Below are 253 nucleotides of genomic sequence, written 5' to 3'. Positions count from 1 at the left end.
CGAATCAATCCACCTCATAGAGGGCCTTCCCCTCCTGCGCCGCCCCTGCACCCTCCCCAGCATGATGTCCTTCTCCAAGGACCTGTCTCTCCTCACAACATGTCCAAAGTATGTTAGATGGATCCTCAGAATCCTTGCCTCCAAAGAGCCACCTGGTTTAACCCTTTCCAGGATGAATCTGTTTGTTTTCCTAGCAGTCCATGGTACTCTCAATACTCTTATCCAGCACCACAGCTCAAAGGCATCAATTCTC

Source organism: Elephantulus edwardii, unplaced genomic scaffold (assembly GCF_000299155.1).
Source record: "Elephantulus edwardii isolate Elephantulus edwardi_28Jun2011 unplaced genomic scaffold, EleEdw1.0 scaffold00042, whole genome shotgun sequence".
In the NCBI taxonomy this organism is placed as follows: Eukaryota; Metazoa; Chordata; class Mammalia; order Macroscelidea; family Macroscelididae; genus Elephantulus; species Elephantulus edwardii.
The sequence above is the reverse complement of the archived record's forward strand: the minus strand, read 5'-3'. Positions refer to the sequence as shown.